Source organism: Lepeophtheirus salmonis, chromosome 3, assembly GCF_016086655.4.
Source record: "Lepeophtheirus salmonis chromosome 3, UVic_Lsal_1.4, whole genome shotgun sequence".
Taxonomy (NCBI): domain Eukaryota; kingdom Metazoa; phylum Arthropoda; class Copepoda; order Siphonostomatoida; family Caligidae; genus Lepeophtheirus; species Lepeophtheirus salmonis.
This window is the reverse complement of record NC_052133.2, coordinates 50,064,925-50,085,161: the sequence shown is the minus strand read 5'-3', so window position 1 is coordinate 50,085,161 and position 20,237 is coordinate 50,064,925. Positions and strand designations below refer to the sequence as shown.

The 20,237-nt window shown below is 32.4% G+C and overlaps 1 long non-coding RNA gene across 1 annotated transcript; it reads right to left on the bottom strand.

The window, feature by feature from the left end:
* Positions 1-19,155: 19,155 nt before the first annotated feature.
* Positions 19,156-19,990, bottom strand: LOC121115322 (uncharacterized). The gene is made up of 2 exons (XR_005863457.2): positions 19,758-19,990; positions 19,156-19,563 (listed from the first exon to the last, which is right to left on the bottom strand). It is a non-coding gene; the product is annotated as an uncharacterized lncRNA (long non-coding RNA).
* Between the last annotated feature and the right edge of the window lie 247 nt (positions 19,991-20,237).

The window sequence follows — 20,237 nt, the reverse complement described above, 5'->3', positions numbered from 1 at the left end:
TTTCTTAGCCCTTGGAAATATTTCTTGATAGTCAACTCAAACACACTTTTAGAAACTCGAAGTGAAATGGGAGTATCCTTGGTTTACTCGACTTCCATCATTGAAATCTGGAATTTGAACTCGAATCCAACTCTAAAAAGAAATAATATATCGTTCAATACTTCATATTGTGTAAGATAATTTATTGACAGTTTGCCATTTACTAGGGATATATATAAATGCACTGGGTTTAAAGATTCAAAGAGCTTCCATATGAGTTCCATGAATATTAATTTAAAATGATAAATAAATGCAATTCCAACTGAGTAGTACTTAGTAATGAGTAATACCAGTCCTTCATTTAAATCTTAAAATTCGTCCGATTCTGCGTACCGTTTCTCTTATCGTTACTAGAACAGCATCCCAAATTTTAAAGCGCCATTTAAAAGGAGTCATTATTACATAAAATCATTGATGGTGAAGATTGATTGGAATATGTATAGTGAAATCATTTAGGAAAGATTGCTCAAAGGCAGTGGTTCCCAAGGGGGGCAATCCTCAGTGGGGGTCGCAGGACACAAGGAAAGGATCGTGAGATGATTTTCAAATAAGAAGAATATAATTTAAATTGCCAATACTTGAGTGTATCAAAACTTAAAAAATGCTCACATTTTTTATAAGTATTTTCTGGACATCTGTCGAGAATTATAAGTTTTTTTTTAAAAAGTTCCTTTAATTGGTTAGATGGAGTTGTACTAATTAAGTAAAAGTTAGCCTTACAGTATTACATTTACTCCATCTAGCCTAAGATTTTTTTTTGTTTTCAAATCCATATACATAAAGTATATTTCTTTCTCTAGGAAAATATCGTATAAAAATATCGTATTCCCACAAAATTATGAGTTAGAAAATCAACAGGCTTTTTTACGACATCAAATTTAATATCCATTTTATCCGTAGGGGGGGATTTATTAATTAGAACCGCTCCGAGCCAGTGACAAGGAGCCAAGAATTTGCCACAATTTTCCCACTAAGCGATTAGTTTTAGGTAATAAATGCAAACATTCCTTCATGACAGTGGGGGCTATAGACCCTCTAAACCCCACCTGCGGACACCCCTGTGTCTTTTTTCTATATAAGGAGTGGGATTTGCGTTTATTTCCTTCTCCTCAGATCAACTTGCAGCTGATTAAATGAATTGTCTTGACAGCTGAGATGCTCTCTTCCCAAATATTATTTTAATTGTCCGAACTAACACATTTATTTTTCAGTTTCCTATATTTTTACATACTGGCAAGCCATGTTTTATACTGGTTTCGCATTGGCATGGTAATACCATTAATAATTAATGGTATGTTAATGCACTATACAAATAATTGGCGGATATGGAGCAGCGAACATTGGATGCTCACTTTATTGTGTGGATTATCACTTCACTATTTCAAGACAAGGAGATAGAGAAGAAATAACTTCATTCATATTTCATCTATTTTAAATCCTGGTTATCACGGAATAAATTAGATTTTTAAAGAATATTTCTTTGTCATATTGGAATATAGGTAGAGATAATATTATTTTGTAGATTAATACTTCTTAAGGTGGTGTCCCATTCACAAAATCTTTTGTCCCCTACTATCAAATCATATCCTTAACCGTTATTTATTGTTGTTTTTTTTTAATACAGCATTTTTGAAGTGGTTCTCTATGTATGCGTAACTTTTGGGTGTAGTAACCCATTTATGTAAATGAAGGTTCAATCTTTCATTAACTAAAATTTAACTGATTTAAAAACTCTCTCACATAATATAAGTGAACACAAAATAATATTTAGGCTAATAATGTTAAGTTTGTCCATTTGTCTGGTGTAAAGTCATTTTTAATGTGCGCTTAATACCTATGGGTGGATTAATTTGATTTATTATTATTATACATCATTTCACAGAAGATTTTGGGAAAATTAAGAAACCTAAGAATAATAATAATAACGAAAAAGAAGAAGATACGCAATCAAAATGTGTGCGTAAACCCAATAGTGAGCCCACCTTTAGAACTGCATGACTACTTGATCTAAGAAATAATAATCAACCCGTCATGTTAAAAAAGAAAAGAAAAGTACTGGTCGGTCCATTGAAATATGAATACTTACTAATTCAATAATTAATTAAGATTGAGTGATTGAATTTAATTAATATTTAGATATATTAAACCATCATCAATTATTTACAAAACATAACAATCCTGAGCTCGCTAGTTTACGTACAACTTGAGAAAATACCACTTTAACGTTAAAGAGTATTTTATATTCGCCCCTACAAACTGGAACCGGAAGAGTTAAATAAAATAGACAAGGTCAATCCCCTCAATTCTATCAGGGTCCATGCAAGAGATCTCGGGATTTCACATCAGACTATTTAGTGAGCTATAAAAAAAGTGGTTGCATAGATCCTACTGAGGGTAGAGAGGCCACTTTTGACACCTGCAATGAAAGAAACCAATCTTCCACATTGCAAGACTATTTGGATGAGTTTTCTGAACTCATTTTTGACAACTTTTGGCCCCTCTACGGTCCTGATACCAACCCCTCGACTACACCTTTGGGGTGCATTTCGAGGGGAAGGCCTTCAGTGTCCGTCATCCAAAGACCGAGATCCTCAAAGCCACTATCAGCCAGCACTGGGTCGCCATGCCAGAAGACTACATCCAAAGGGGTGCCAGTCCATCTGACGCCGCCTAGAAGTTATCATTGCCTATATTAATGATTAAGATGCCCATATTAATGATTAAGATACACTCATCCATGGGTGGGGACTTTGGTCTCGAGTTCGTAATTTGAAGACTTGATACTCGAACAGGATTTGAGTCCTCAGTTTGAAGAATGTTAATACTCATGATAAGTAAAATTCGGGATTTGGACCATAAGGGGATTTTGACATGTATTCTAAGGGAGAAGGGGGCAATTTGTATTTATTATCATATAATATATCTTGAAAGTCAGAGAGTGTGGCCCTCGGCCTCCTGCACACTTGTCATATGACTTGTAGTCAAGTCTTTGATTTGAGTTCAAAACCAAAGACATGACTAGACATAAAATCATTTTGGAACAAATTTTCTAATCATCATTTTTACTATTTTATTAGTAAAGATGGGATGTGTGTAAAGAAAAAACGAAGTATAGCGATTAGAAAAAGAAAATTCGTGTGCTTTTTCTTCTGTTTTGTTCATTATTTAAATAATCGTGTGTGTATTAACGTCTCCCTCTAAACGAACGGTTCTCACCTATCTTTGCTGTAAATTGATTTAAAAATGACTAATAAAACAAATATATACGAATTGAAATATTGCACGTCTCGCTCCCATCTTCTCCTCGGGCTCTTACAAAAAAACTATCTCTAATAATTAGATATCAAGTAGTACTCCAACTGGACTCAATAAAAATAGAGCTTGGACTAGCAAGTAAAGACTCAACTCAAGAATCGATAGCAAAGACTTTGGAATTGCATTATGCAGATTTTATCTCACTTTTGCATATTAATACAAACTGATTTTGGGTTATTTTGCTTTCTTATTTTGGAGGAGGAAAGATTGAGAAATACCATAAAGATCAGATTGTAAGAAGTGGGAGCAGATTATTAGGTTCAATAGGAACAGAAATTTGATTTATCCGACTTATCCGAATATGTTGTTTACAATATCCAATTTTGCACAAGTTGGTACTTGCAAAAGCAGATTATAACATTATTCATTTTAACTTTTAAAGTATATTAATTAATGCTATCATTTCATTTTGATCTATAAAACGTACTTATTATATTTTTACAAATAATATAACTTTGGCTGTTTATAATGTGTCATAGAAGATATATCAATCAATAATTTTCATTTGAAATGAATTAATAACCAGGTTAATTATGGAAAGAGAGAAGAAAACATTTGTTTGACTGTTTTGGATTTCACGAAGGAAACGTGAAAAAATACGGGCTTCAAATTATATATAGGTATAAGATGTGGATTAATTTTAGTCAATCTAATCATGCATTGTAAATTTAATTAACACTATGGTGACGTTATAGGAGTGATTTACTACATATTAAATCCCTAGTTATTATGTGCAATGCCTTCTATAAAACTGCAATAAATAATATAAATTCAATGCAAGACAAATCAAGTTCGATTTCTGCAATAAAATCCCCTAAGTTTGGGGACTGGGGACAGTTGCAGAACTTTTTTTTTTTTTTTTTTTTGCCTCAATTACTCCGAGTTGGTTTGACTTTAATCGCCACAACATTCCTGGTGTGTGCATATTTTACTATCACTTAAGTCTATTTACCACGTCCATTTGTTTGGAATTGATAATTTGAAGAATGGATTTTCTTTTCCTTAGCAGTTGTTATAATTTTTCAAATTCCTGAGTAGGGAACATCCTTTCCTAGATAGATTCAATTATATTCAAAACCTGATTGGATTTTTGTGTGTGCTCATAAAAGACGTAGCGTAACCCTGAGGATATGTTGCGGAGTTGTAAGTCCTTGTTCAGCTCTGAGCAGAATAGGGGATCAACATTGGAGTAATTCTAGCAAATGTCCTTGCGTATATCCTTCTTCTCCTCCTCCTTTGTCACAGCTGATTGTAGCTGATCTCCTCCAAAACTTTACGCAAATTGTCAAAGTTACCATTTTTACCAGCTTTCGTTTTTTTTTTTTTTTACATGCGCATCATACAAACGATTTTCATCACTAAATATTAACATCTAAACATACTTCAAAGCAAAAAGATTAACACATCACACTATACAGATTTTTAATTCTAATAAATTAGACAAAAATAAAGGGTCGTTGAAATAAAAGACTATAAAAAATGACCAAAAACAATTCAAAATAAAATAACTTTATTAGCAATAAAGTCTTTTGATAACTGAAGAACTAGTTCATTCATTTTAGATAAATAATTTTATAATGGCTGATGATGATGGTTGGAGTATGTCTTTCTTAATCCTTTTAGCATCTAGTATTTTGTTGACGACTTTTGATGATAATGGCGTTTTTCCTCCTTCCCACAATGGCAAGAGTGACCTAAAAATTAATCTCTATCAGTCGTTGACACAAAATTCTTGAGCAGGTCATGTGAGATGCTCATCTATTTCTCTGCCTTCTTCTAAAATAATCACTAAAAGAAAATATAGTGATTTTTAAAAACAACTCAGGCTTTCCGATGTAGAAATCGTCGAATCATTCATCCTGAATGGCATGAAGGGCCTTTTGACACACTTAAAATAACTTAACCATGATTTAATTGATTTTTCAGCCATTTCATTAGTTAGTAAGGTTGGCCAATGAGCATCCGTGACAATATTGGTGGAGACGGTTTGCAGTTCTGGAAAATTACTGCGCCCTCTTAAGGGCAGTTCCCAACAGAGAGACAATTTAAATTTCCTAGTAATATTCTCACATCCTATACATTGATACTGCATGTGTTTGGATTATAAACCGAAGTATAATTATACTATTAAAGCATCTGCATTGGTTGTTCCCAACCTTTCAAAATAGCGACCCATTTTAGAACAAACAGTTAGGACCCCAATTCTTAAAATATCACATATACAAGGCTTATCTTATCTAGTGGCACAGATTTTAAAGATTTCCAGAGTAAAATTTAAACAAGAGATTTTATGATGACTTTTATTTTATAAAATCATCTAAAAATAGTGCTTGCCACAGCTTTTATTAAATATGTGAGCCTTTAGCTTTAATAATTATCGCAATTCAAGGCCGAAATCCCTTGCAGACCTTTACTATAAAGTCAGACTCGAGCCTGGTCAATTTTTTTTTGATAGAACTCTCTAGAGACTGGACAATCCTGTGAGGAGTAGCACACACCCTTTGATCCATATGTGCATGGGATTCGCGTCTGGAGAGGAGGGCAGCCAAATTTTGAGGTTCATAAAGTCCTTAAAATTCTCTATGAGGAAGGTCTGGGTGTTAGTAGTGCTATGCCATGGAGCAGGGTCTTGATTGACAACAAAGTTTTCCCCCAACTTTTCTCTGGCCCAAGGTGGCCCACTTTCATATCCAGAAGTAAGCATCTGCATTGATCCACTCCTTCTTCTCCACACAATTGGGAGGACACACTTCGCCTGTAATGGCCACTGGATGTTTTTTTTTCTGAAGACATGTCTCACTAAAACATTTTTTACCTCCATTTTAGTTGTCATTGGTCTGCCGAAGAAATTTGTTGGATATTAACGATTTTCTTTTTATTCTCCAACAGTTTGTATGAACGGAAAAAAATCCATAAATAATTGGATAATTTATTGAAACCTTTACAAAATTTATTTCACGATTCTCCAAAATGCGTTGTATATTAATAAAGCAAATTTCGTCTATCCATTGTCGAAGGCTAATAGTTTTAAGAAGTATCGAGTACTGTCAGTTATAAATTTATGTGAAAACATTGTTTTATTCTTCAACATTTAGAAATACATTTATTATAAAGTCACGAATGACAAAATAATTATATATTGTTCACTAATAATTATTGTATAAAAAAACTTCTACTTAACTATAATTTGAAAGTTCACATATACTTCAATGACAAACGTAACTATAAATGTATATGAAACATGTTTGTATATAGATAAAATAGTATTTTTAAGAAAAGTTTTTTTTTTTTGTCTTTTCGAAGAATTTATTTAATTCAATATATTATTGCTAATTATATTTGAGATATATTTTAAGGATGAAATACTTTATTACGTCATCATCACAGAAAGTTTATAAAATACATAAAAGATACATATTTATTCTTTGTAATCCATGTTTTATGGCTTTAAGTCATTTTTTAATTTTCCTTCAATATATCAAATAGAGTTAAAGTGATTCAGTATTACTTTTTGTAAGGAAACCAAGAGGCCAAGGAGAAAGCGGAAACGAGGCATATGGTGCAACTGACTTAAGCCCCCAGTTAGTATCAGTTGGCTATTACATGATTTCGGGGGAGAAAATGATTACTGCTTTAAAATAGCATTAATGCAGGAAAAATATTATAATTACATTTAAATTCATTTATATTTATTTTATTATGCAATTTTAAAAAATTTAAATCAATTAATACCTAAGAAAGGCGAGAATGCTTAATTCAGGGGGAGAAATTAATGAAATTATTTAAAGAAGTAAATTTGTTCGGCCTATCAAAAGTCATAAGAGTCTCAGAGCAGTCCAGGATTTCCAGACCCAACCCCAACATTACTAACTACCCGCTAATATTGAGCCTTTCTCCACTGTTTCTTTTCAGAGGAAAGGTTACGTGATACAATACCACATGGTCGAAAAAGTCCCAGACTTCACACATAGATGGTGCTATTTTTTTAGTATTATTATTCACCTCATTTTTGCAAAAGACAGCTCTCAAAATTGTATGACACTCTGCTTGAAATTGCTTGGAAAGTTTTATGGGAGGAGATTGTTATTTTTATAAAAGTGCGAGGTGAAGGCAGGAGCGTCACTGAATTAAGACCCTGTTGATATCAACTACTTTTTATATGATTTTGGAGGGAGAAAATTAATTAATGCTATAAAAAGGATCACTTCTACATTTAAAATACCTAGAATGATAATTTTTTAAGTCCACTTTTTACAATTTTTTCTTTGTTTTTTACTAGTGTTAATAAAGTAAAAACATTTTATTCATCATAAATTATTTCAAATAACTTATGCGGACAAGATACATATAAAATACATATTGGTATCAGGACTACAGAGGGCCATAAGTGTCAAAAATGAGTTCAAAAGAAGTCAAAAGACTCATTCTAAAGGGTCTTGCAACGAAGAAGATGGTTTTTTTTTATTTATGGTCTCAAAAGTTGCCTCTTCACCCTCACAAGGCTCTTTCTGCGGATATTTTATAGCTCTATAGACATTCTGGTGGGAAACCCCGAGATATCTTGCATGGGCTCTCATGGACTTGTATAATGGGTTGTTTTCTTATATTTTAATATATCAAAATATAAATTAATGTCAATTACTTAAACATCATTGAATTATTAAGTGTTCAGATTTCAATGGACCATCCGGTATATAGGGAGTCAGAATAATTAAAATACAGCGCTATGCGAGACACAGGACCTCAGATACCTCTGGTGAAAGTTTAGAGGTACTTTACTTCCATGATATTCCCGTAATTAAAAAAATTAAAAATGTTGCCGCCTTGGTAAGAATCAAATTCACATTTCATTTTTTTTACTAACTTGGAAAAGATGCTCAGTTATTGTAAAGAATAAATTAAAGGACCATGTCATTATTAAGGATCTGTGAGTAGTAATTCACTTCCTACATCTTTATAGGGTGGCTCATCTAACAAAAAAAAAATCAAATCAAAGTTGATATTTAAGTATTACATAAATCAACTTTAACATTAACTATATTTAAAAGTTTAGATAATAATATAAAAAACTATTTGAAAAGGGTCTTTGTTTTGTAACATGATTGGGAGGAATGTGTATATTGTATTAGGCATGGCCTATTATATCGGATGGAAATAAAAATAACCAATACATCCGGCACAATATCCAATATCTGAATCGTATCGGTATCGGGGAAAATTCCTACAAATTTCGATATTTACTCCGATATCAGAATAAGCAGGATGGAATTGAAAATAAATTATTGTCCAATTTTTTGTAACAAGGAAATAAAGAAATACTTCATTATCCAAACTATTATTTTGGATCTACAATTTGTTTTTGTTTTTCTTTAAAATGGAAATTATGGATCATGTTCTTATTCAACAACATAACTTTAAAATTCAAACTTCTAAATCCCTTTACAAATAGAGAATGTCGATAAAAAAAGTCATTTTCAAATAGTTATAGAGGTAAAAAAAAAACGTTCTTTGAATACTAAAACTTTACGAACAAAACTTTTTCATTAAAAACAACAAAAGATCAAATTAACAGGTATCCCTATAAGACGATAAAATAAGAATTTAGAAGAAGTTGACCTTTTTGTGACCTTTGACCGTTTTTGTGCTATTGACCTTTTATAATAGTTAAAAAATATACTTCATAAACTTGAAATGTTATATAACTATTGTTTTGAGTATAAAATGCTTTAATGATCACGACATTCGCCAATTTCTTCTTATTGCAATGAAAATAGATTAAAAATATACGTATTTATAGGTGAAAATGTAAATCTACGTTTTTGGTAGGAGTTTTTTTTTTCTAGAGTTTTTAAAAAGATGCTATTGCATCCGAAAAGTTGGGTTAAAATTTAATTTACTTGTTCTCATAAATTAATTCCCCTCCTACCTTATTATAAATTAAAGAAATATTATCAACATTTATAATGTATGTTATCCACTTTACTATACACAAACTTATATAGAATAAAAAATAACATATAAGCTGAATTTCATACGTTGCATTAGTGATTTCTATTTATTTTCGTCTATTTTCTTACTAAATCTAGAGACGCACAACGTTTATCGTGCTCTAGAAGTGACAAATTTGACATTAGGTATATATTACACAACATACAAATTCATTTTTTTTTTAAAATAGGTTAAGCTTTATAATATATGGCACAAAAAAGTTTTGATCATGGGATTTTTTTTACTTCATACATATCGAGTGGTCCATTAAAATCTGAACACTTTGAATTTTAAACTTTAACAAGATATAATTTCAAAAAAAATAAAATAATAATAATATAAATAGATGTATGTCTGAGGTCTCTTAACCATTAACGCGGCAATGATGGCTTCCATGATGGTGCCATGGCGTGCGAGTGCTGACTGACAGTGGCATTTGAGGGCCTCGGTGTTTGGATTACGGAGACTACAGGCCTTCCCCTCAACATTTACCCAAAAAGTGTAGTCGAGGGTGTTGGTGAATGTGCTGTAAGAGGACCAAAAGTGTCAAAATAGTTTTTAAAAGAGTCTTGCAAGGGATGAGATGGATTTACTTCTTTACTGTTGTCAAAAATGGCCTTTGCACCCTCACAACGCCTTTTCCACTCACTTTTTTATAGCTTTCTGGAAGGTTTTGTGTGACACCCCGAGATTTTTTGCCTGGGCCCTCATAGACTTGAGAGGTTTGGTTTGGGTTGTTTTCTTTAACTCCTCCGGGTCCAGTTTGGCCCTATTGACGGATATATTCAATATTTGACCCTTTTCACGGACATATCCAATATTTCAGATTTGCTAACGATGAAACTGTTGGTCCTGAAGACCCCAACTGCTTGGAGTGTGCGAATGGAAATTCGTGTATCATGTTCAAGTGTCATTTTCTCGACTTGTAGGTAAGCTGTTTTTGTACAAATTGGTTATGCTTTAATACAATTACTCAATCTTCATTAATTATTGAATTAGTGAGTGTTCAAATTTCAATGGACTACCCGGTAAACTTTTCCAGACAAAAATGATGGTGTTGTAGAAGTCCTGGGGAAATTCATATTAATACAAGGATTTCTATTTAGAATGTCCCTCACCTTAAAAAATATGCAGAGGGACTATGTTAAAAAGGTTGAGAATCATAGCCCTAGTGCTCACTATGTTTTAATATTTTAATCAAATTACTTCATTGATTATAATAACAAACCTCTTTCCTAGAGCACATTTTTGTAATCACAACAAACAAATGAGTTATGGCTTCGATAAGTATGGTATGTGAGTAGGGAAGTCTATTTAAATATTCACACAATACACCTTATAATAGTATATTTAGTTAGTGAAAAGGGGAAACTTTCTTTTTACCCCATATTGCGTATGAAATGTCAACCCAAAGTTCATATTATTATTGTGTTGCAATTATTCTTACATAATAAAGAACTAAAAGAACTACGTAAAAAGAGCAAATACACGTTATACATAATTATGATGCGTCAACATAAAAACACTATTGAACAAAAATAAAATAAATGAAAAAATCCCAATTTATTCATTTACTTCAAATCTACATACAACTCAATATTTCATGGGTGTATTTCAATCAGTTATAGGCTTTGTGTTCAAATTTGTGGGATGAATGTAGATGACTAAAAATGACCACTAGAGTTTAATGCCTTTATTAACTTTCAAATAACATTTATCCATTTCTCATTCTTTTATGATGATAATTAATGTTGGCTACTCTAAGTTGTTCAATTTGTAGCGCCTCCATATGGAAAAATCCTTTTAATTGGCTTTTGTGTCCACGCGATACGCATATCAATTAGAAGAGGCGGAAACTTGAACCCAAAACTTGTGACCGGGCTTTATCTCACAATCAAAGATTCGTAGTTCGACTTGGACTCGGAAACAATGTTTCATTGCCAGGGAATCTAAATGTTATATACGAGGGTCGTTTTAAAAGTACTTACAAAGTCCGAGAGATGGCACCACTGGCGTATATCGAGGTTATTTTTAGTTAGACGCATCTCTTGGAGGAACACACATCCACTTTCAGCCACATGGGACTATTTCTTTATGTTTGATATTCGTTTGAATCAAGGAATCAGCTGGAAAGATTTTGGCGACTGTCTTTCGGATTAGCGAGGAATAATCCTCATTGACTATTTGGAAAAGGGTAAAAATATTACAGGTACATAATAATCATCGTCATTGGACCCTTTGAAAACCGAGCTCCAAGAAAAACTCCCACGATTGGCCCGCAAAAATGTTATTTTTATCACTTCAATGTACCAACTCATACCTCAGCAGTTGTGGTGGCAAAATTAATGGAAATAAGGTTCAATTTGAGATGCCCACAGCACAAGCAATCTCACGCACCTTGACTCTTCTGTCATCCATCACCATATTATGGATTTTATCAATTATTTCTGGAGTTGTAACATAAACCGAGCGTCCAAAACGTTCAGCGTCACTTGTGCCGATATGGCCACTCCGATAATTTTAAAACCACGTACAATATGTTCTAATCGAAGGTACATAGTCCCCAAAATGTTTATCAAGCTTTTTTTAGTCTCCTGAGGCTGTTTGCCTTTCATAAAGTGTTGTTTCATCAACATACAAAATTCTTTTTCGTATATTTTTTGAAAATCACTCCACTTCCTCGATTCTCGACGAATGCAAACAGAAAGAAATATACCGATCTGATTGAAAGTTGGTGTGCGTTCTTCCAAGAGATTCTAATAACTAAAAATAACCTCGATAGTTGCCATTAATGCCATCTCTCGGCCATATCTCCTGTCAAAACGATCAAAAAAGTTAGCTTCTTTAATTTAAAAAGTTATTGAGGCAATTTTTGTCTTTTCCAAAAGATTGTAACCCTAAATTTTTTCTGTCTTTTACAAAAAAAAAGAAGATACTTGTCACAATAACTCCCCTTCCCCACAAAAAAAAAATCATAGTCACTGACCTTACTGGATAGTAGACAGATATTCCAAATGAACTCGGACTTCCCTTAAACTCGGAAAAGTTAGCCACGAATACAGCACTTTGCCGGCTCTGTTTTAAGAACTTTTCAAGAGCAAAGTCACACTCAAGAGAAAATGTTGTAGGATCAAATGGTTATAACTATAAAACTCGGAATTATAAATGAGTCAGTCATTCATTCAATTAAATATTTATAGGATATTGTGAACACATGTACAAGGAGATATAATAAAACAGCAGGAGAATGTTTTAAGATAGGTATTACACGCTCAGAGATGCTCATGAACTTGGAACTAATTTAACATCTTCCCATCCTTGAAGCTCTAAATAAAATATGTACATATAACATATTATTAGGACTATGTTGGTACTCAAACAACATTTATCCACAGTGTGCGAGGTAAATTGTGGACTTTTTGATAACAAACAATTAGGGTGATAGGCACCAAGTGTCAAAGTAGAGGGTGAACAGTCTGGGGGCCAAACCAAACATTATGCTTAAAACAAGCCAACCATTTCTGCCCTCTCTTAGCTCCCTTCCTTTTAGTTGGTTGCTGCTCAAAGCAGTTGCTGTTGTCTTTGTACATACGAAGCCTTCGCCCAAACCTTCACATACCTCTTGACAGTCCAATCACTGGCATTGAGAGCCTTGGCATGCTGCCTCATCGAATTGGTCGGGGATTTCTGGTGATCACAGTGGCTACGTTCTCAATTATCCCGATTTTCCAGCGTCTACCGCTGCCAGGAACCTCTGTAGGGGCTCACTTGTTTTTAATCTCGTAAACAAGAATCCAGGAGTACCCTACAATCTTCATGATCTCCGCAACATTCATTTTGGCGTGAAGGAAATCAGACATCTTTGGCCTCCATGTTGACAACTGTTGATTTTTGAACGTTTGTTTTAAATTATTTATTAACCGAAATGGTCCCTAATTTTAAAAACACACCCATCTATTTTATTTTAAAATATTGATCCTCAAGTAATGCAGATTGATTAAATGTAAAGTCCACAATTTTATCTTGTTCTCTGTACATATGTACTACTTACAGCGTGTCCCAGCAAATCTTGAATGAAACTTTGGAAAGGTTTAATTGACTTATTAAATAGTTTATTGATTTTTTTTCCCCGTAATATCAACTGGTAGAGTTAAACAATTCTTGTGAGATAAACTTCTCGAGCAGATTAAGAATAACGGAGATTGAGACTTCTTGACGTGGGAATGAGTTATGATGAGATCTCCCGGATTGTACCCTGCTCCAAGGGTCCCATTACCAAGAATAAAAGCTAAAGGATGACAAAAACAAACTTGAGATGAAGGCTGAAAAACACAAAGCCAAAAAATCCAAAAGGCGTGAGTAGAAAACTTGGCGAATTTCTGTCCCCGGTCAATGCAGCCTTCGTCTTATATCAGACTCCAACCATTTTGACTATGGGATCTGGTGCACCATCGAGAGTCAGCTCTGTGCCACATCACAGATGAATGTGGATATCCTAAAGGTAGCACTGAGAAGGAGTGTGCTAAAATGTGGAAGGAATGCGTGAAGAAGATCTGCAAGGACTTCAGACTTGGTATTGAGGCCAAGATTGGCTACTTTGAGATTTAATTTTTATATAAAATACAATAAATATATGTTTTACTACTTAAACTTTTTGAGAATCGGGATAAAGTAAAGCCTAAGAAAAATAGGTAGCTTGTTTTTTTGTGCGGAATAATTGTTGTCAATTAGTAAGAAAATAACCTAACAAAACTTTATTCCATGTCATTATAATTACGTTTCAAATCTAGGTATGTTAAAGTTTGAAAAAAAAAAAAGACCAACATTCATTATTGCGTCAATAAAGACTCTTAACAATCAATATTCTTTATTTTAGTATAAAATAATTTTGATAGAGATTATTCTAACCTATAAAAAAATATTGATAAAGTCTTATTCTAAAGTGCCCATATGGGCTCAAAGAGAAAATTACGTACGGGCATTTTGATAATCCTCGTATAGATAATTTTTTTATTACAGAAAGGATTATTTATTTAGTCAATAATGATTTTTTTCAAAAGACAATATTCCTTACCTTTCCATCAAATTATTTTGATACATACCAATAAAAGATATTAGTTTAGTTTTTTTCTAAATTAATCGTTTGGAGCACAAATATATTTTTCATTATTCCATCTTTTTGTTTCATAGAAAGACCTTAGAAAATAGCTCAGAAAATATTATTTATAGGTTAAATAATTTTTAGCAATTAAAAATTTCTCTTTTTTTCAAACTTTGAGCAAAATGTACAAATTTTTGATGTCATACTAGAACAGTGATTCCCACACTTTTCATCATCAGTGCAGAGCCCTAATTTATTTCAGATGTTTTCTTTGCTGAATAAATAAATTTATTGATAACCTTTTTTTGAAAAAACTTTTTCATGACTTTGATAATCTCATGAAACTCTGTACAATGTACTATGAAGCCCCTGGTTGTGAATAACAGTGACGTAGAACAATACAATTTTGCATAAGATATTATCATACCAATTGACAACTTTTCTCTAGTAATTGAAATTTGATAAAAGTTGCCAAACAAGCCGTCCTAACTTGTATATAATGAATGCTCTTATTCAAATTATTATGTATATTTATAATTATCCATGTATAATTAGTTGAATATTCTTTGTTAGTGCATGCATCCAAAAACATTGTGTTTCTGCTGTGCAATATTAACCTTTTATGTAATTTAAGCAATAATAATTTCAACAACACTTTCAAAAACATCATTATTTTTAAAGAGTCAATTTATTATTCAAATCATACTTTGATGATCCCTTTTGCAATAATCATGGAGGCACGAAGTATCATAAATTTCATAATGATTTTGCCATTGAATAATAGCAACTATTCACAGGGGGGTGTGATCGCTATTGACGCCGATTTGTAAATTTTTAAAAATCTACATGCATATCGCAGGTAAAAATAATGATAGACACTTGAGATTATCTGAGGGAATATGTATTATTAAGATTTAACGAATAAAATCGCCGTCAACAGCCACTGCTGGGTTTTGTTCGAGAGGTGGACGGGGCACCGTCCTTGTGGGAAAGGTATGGGTATCTCTTGGCTACCTGATTCATCTATTGCTTCCTTGCCAAGAAGTCCGATAACCCAATTTACCGAGATATGACCTTTATGGACATTCCAGGGTTATCGTTGATGATATCCGGTAATTATTGTATTCTAATTTCTCCCTCTGAAGTAATAGTTCTCACCTCTCTTTGGTGTAAATTGTTTTCAAGATGCATTAATATTGTCACCTTGAGCGTGTTTTTACTTCGTCCTCTTCCCATGAAACTGATGAGGATTACCCCTACCCTAGAGGTACTTGTCCAAACTCGTTCTTAGTGGGCTTATAAAAGACGTTGTGGAACTCCGGGATCTCTGATCAGTCGGCTTTCAGTCTTACAGTCCTAGCTATCTTTTTATTTTCTTCACTCAAACCTCGGATTGAAGAGTATAAAAACAAAGAAAAGAATTCATGATAGCTACAACGTACAGAGTGGTGCAGGTAAATCTGTACAAAGTTCAACTTTATATAAATCAAGAATAAGAGGTTGTGTGATGAAAATTTCTTAATTTCCGAATACATCAATGTGTCAGCTGTTGTCACAGTACAACGGACATCATCAAGATCATGAAGTATCCTCGCAGGACTGTCTACGACGTCGTTGCAGCCTTTGACAAAGATGGTAAGACAACAAGAGTCCAATACAGGCCTCGGAAAGATAAAATTTGATCCCAAGGTTCCTGGGTGGACTGAAACAATCGATCAAGGCAAAAACTTGGCCAAGGATCGTAATGTCAACTCAATCACAATCAAAAGGCCAATAAAAGAATACCTTGGATTCCTCTCTCGAGTTCGAAGTGTGAAACACATCTTGACTGAGCAAAATAAAGTGGACAGAGTGATCGGGTGGAAAAAGATTCTCAATGCCATAAAGACAAAGGGTGGTTTAAGGGCTTTTTCTCCGATGAGAAGATTTTTACCATTGATGCCTCAACCAACCGTAGGAATGATCGGTGGATCTGCCATGATCCAGTTTAAGTCTAGCCAGTTATGAAAACAAAAAACCAGCCTCAGTGATGGTCTTGGCCGTGATCAGCAGCGATGGGGACGTCATCCCACCTTACTTCTTTGCAAATGATCAAAGTGTCAACAAGAACACATACCTGGATGTCTTGCAAGCCATAGTGGTTCCCTGGATGAATGAAGTGGCTGAATATTTAAAAGCGTGGTTGGAATCAAACACCAGTCGTACACGCGTTATAACCTTGTATTTCTATTAACCTTGGGAGAATATCAACTCTTTAGTAGCTTTTCATAGGTCAGATCTTTGGTTTAGTCGATTGTCAGTTCTACGCTCCAAGTAATCTTTTTATTTTCTTCACTCCTAGCTAGGATTGAAGAATATAAAAACACAAAAAAAATATTAAATCAAAGCTAGAACGTATAAAAATAAGTTTTAGCTACACAGTTTCTACATTAAACATCAGACATCTTATCTCTTTGAAAAATATTATTGTAAAACTTCAACAGTTGAAATGACGTAGATGGAACCTACGTTATGGACTGCAGTATTTGTTATACTAATCCAATCCTAATATCAACTTATTTTGGCCTTTTTTTTTATAAAAAAGACTGTAAGATTCAATAATTACGTGATAAAGAATAAATTTACTAAAGGAATTGAGTAGAAAATGACGTAAGAATCAATATATACTTTCTCGAGCACAAACTCGAAGGGGATGTCAGATGACAAATTAGGCTATTAAATACCTACATACGTGAGGGGGTAATGAAGGTGAAAGTTATGCCAGGTGGCAGATTAGAAATTAAAAGTAATAATTATTAAGATCCTTCGCATCCTTATGTTGATTCCTACGCCCATAACATTTGTACAAAAAATAATGTTTGGCAGAAGTAATACTGATGTTTATAAAAAATTTAATGCAGAGCTTTAATACGAAAATATGATTTGATTTATCTTTTATGAATGTATACTTGACTTAAAACCAGGGCCAGTATGCAGGGGAGGCCGCAGGATTACATTTTGGGGGTCTTCGCTTTTGGATATATTTATTTTTTTCTTTCAAAAAATCCAAATATCAATTTTTTGGAAACAAATTTCAGATATTAAATTTTTAGAAAAAAATTCAGATATTAAATTTTTAGAATGATTTTTTTATATATGCAAACTAATCTGCATAAAATTTAATTTTTCGGGAAAAAATTCAAAAATTGAATTTAAAATATTGATTTTTGGGAAAAAACTTCAATTATTGAATTTCTAATATTGATTTTTGGGGAAAAAAACTTAAATAATTGAATTTCTAATATTAATTTTTAGAAAAAATTTCAATATTAAATTTTTAGGAAATAAATTTCTGATATTTCAAAAATCTGAACCTAATAACTAACAATTTAAATTTTTTGGAAAAAATTTCTAAAATTCAAGCATATTTACAACAAATTAAATATTTTGGAAAAAAGTTTAAAAATGTTATTTAAAATATTAAAACATTTTGGAAAAAATATCAAAAATCTACAGCTATTTACAAAAAATTTCAAAAATTAATTTGTTTTGAATAAAAATTCAAAAATCTACCTGTATTGACAAAAATTATTTTTTTTTTTTAAATTTCATAAATTATATTTTCTCAAAAAAATTTTAAATATCATAGTTTTTTGAAAAAAAATTCAAAATCTATTGCTATGCTCAAGAAATTAAATTTTTTGAAAAAAAATTGCTAAATTAAATTTCAAATATTTCATTTTGTAGTAAAAAGCTAAAATTCCTTTAATTGGGGGGGGGAGGCACCCATCCCCTATAGACGCCCTGGTATGGGTGGGGGCATTTGCCTCAGGCCTTCCTCTTGATTGGAAACCTCCAACGGAGCGAATTTGTACACATATACACAATGAATCCATTTAAAAAAGATCATAATAGAAAAAGTTCATATTGAAAATAAAGATAAATGTGGTATGTCAACATAAAAAGAATTTTTAAAAAGAAAATCCCAATTAATTTTTTTACTTTATAAATACATACAGTCGAATATAGGCTTCTTATTTATATTTGTGAGATAAGATACCCTTGAGTTTAAGCTATAGCTTATAGCATTTATTTGATTTAAGTAACATATATTGGCCCCGATATATCCTGTCCATTTCTCATTTGTTTCTTGAGATAATAAATTAAAACTTAAGTAAAATTCGCAGTTCCTCCAAAGGAGGAATAAGAAAAATTTGTTCATAGAAATTGACAATAGTTTATAGAAGAATACAAATCTAAAAATAGTATTATTTTTGCTGGATAGAAATAAATACATAAAATATTTACATAAATCACCTATGATGTAAATAGTACATTTATTCGGAGAAAAGGCTTGAAAAAGCCACAAAATATTGCTTCCTTAGTAATGGTATTCAATTATTAACTCCAGAAAAAATATATTTGAATAATTAAATATAAAAAAAAATTATTTGAATCGCTACTCCCAAATTTTTTTACATATTAAACTACATTACAAACTGTTGTCACAGGAGGAAATTGGATATCTTCTCCAACAGTTATGTCATCAAGCGTGGCCATTATAATATATAATTTACTATGAATCATTCCCGAAGTTAATCAATTATAAGATTGTACAAAATCATATTGATTTCTTCCCTAAAAATCTCCCAAAGTAGAGGATTTTCAATCTTTAATCAATACGATTTATGTCAAGAGAACTCGTCAGTACTCCCAGCATGAAAAATACGCAATTTAAAGTTAACACCATCTTTTTTAATTCAAATAACTATACACTTATGTTAGAACAGTAGTACAAAGAAAAACATGAAAATAGAGAAAATGCAAATGGGCTTAAGGCTTCAAATTACATTAGTAGAACAAATCAATAATAGGCATAAAGTAGGTCATTTTACAAGTATTGTAAGTCTTATTAAATAGTAGTCATTTATTTGATATATAAGTTCCTTCGGCCAATAAATTATTCATCCAATATTATAAAACCACTTATAAAGCTTCATAATCATCCAAGGTTCGGTTCGTGCCTCTCATATTTATCAAGAGTAGTAGATTAGAGTTGTTTTCAACGTATATGTACAATTCGATATTATATTCGTTTCTTATGTGTATACACAATGAACTTCATCCATAGCGATCCGGTCCTGCAAAATATATTATAGGAACGTCAAAATGAGATAAATATGTAATCTAAAAGATAAATTAAGGATGTTTCGGGCATCTACAGACGTACAAAGCCCATCCCTTGGAAGAATATACTAAGATAAACTACATTAACAGATTATATATTCCACATAGTCTCGAAAGAGAGCTCGGAAAATCATCAACACACACTTACTTGTCCAGATCGTAAAAATCATCTCAATCCTTGGATTTCCATAGTCAACTCTTTGAATAAATGCTCCAAGGGCAAGGGCTGCCCTTGGAGGAACAGACTCCGAATGGCTAGTTCGGAAGATCTGTTAACTTACTACATCGTCCGCAGTCCTTTAATACACTGGAGTTGATTCAATAATTCTTTTGAATCAGGCAACTGAGTGAGAGATATTCGGATTCATAAATCTGATTAACAAGTTTGCTCGTGAGTAAACCCCGTCACTCTCCTTCTTAAACTATGAAAGAAAAAGAAATGTCTTGAATCGCCACACTTTTCTTGACCTGTTTCTTGATAAATTGTGATTTTTTTTTTCAATGAATGCTGCCGAGGAAATGAATTCTTGTTAATCAATGTAGTTATGTACTTTGAATGTGTTTAATTCGCTTTATTTCCTTTTCAACAAGGATCTAATCATTCTTTAAAATACACGATATGTCAACA